We start from the raw sequence: 486 nt of genomic DNA, 5'->3' as shown, positions 1-486 counted from the left end.
TACAGAAGTTCCTATCTCAATGGGAAATGCCCTACCTTTGAGTGCGGTTTGAACCATTGATTTACGTAATTGGAAGTAACCAATTAGGTTTACGACGAAACCTAGAAATCAATCACTGATCCAATTTGAGTACCTCTACGGGATAGACCTCAACAGAAAACTGAAGAGTAACGGCAGCAAGTGATTGAGTTCAGTAGTTCCTCATATAAAATTATTGACTCTAGAGATATGGTAATATGGAGAAGACAAAATTGTTTGAAGCACCGACAGAACCGGAAGCGCCCCTTGTTTCAAAGAGAGGAGGACGGGTTATTCACATTTCATTTGATGGTCAGAGGCGAATTTAAAGCTAAGCAGTGGTAATTCTACCCCCGGGGAAAAATAGAGATGTCTCCTACGTTACCCGTAATATGTGGAAGTATCGACGTAATTTCATAGAGTTATTCGGTCTGATGCTACATGATGAACATAAGCCAGATGATGGAA

General features: G+C 40.5%; 1 long non-coding RNA gene across 1 annotated transcript in view; it reads left to right on the top strand.

The window, feature by feature from the left end:
• The window catches only part of LOC113341136, a 520-nt gene extending 102 nt beyond the window's left edge, over positions 1-418 (top strand). Inside the window, exon 2 of the long non-coding RNA XR_003355796.1 lies at positions 88-418. This is a non-coding gene — a long non-coding RNA (uncharacterized LOC113341136). The remainder of the gene's footprint in view (positions 1-87) is intronic.
• Positions 419-486: the final 68 nt, after the last annotated feature.

The sequence above is a fragment of the Papaver somniferum genome, unplaced genomic scaffold (genome assembly GCF_003573695.1).
Source record: "Papaver somniferum cultivar HN1 unplaced genomic scaffold, ASM357369v1 unplaced-scaffold_24634, whole genome shotgun sequence".
Lineage (NCBI taxonomy): Eukaryota > Viridiplantae > Streptophyta > Magnoliopsida > Ranunculales > Papaveraceae > Papaver > Papaver somniferum.
This window is presented reverse-complemented; position numbering and strand designations above follow the sequence as displayed.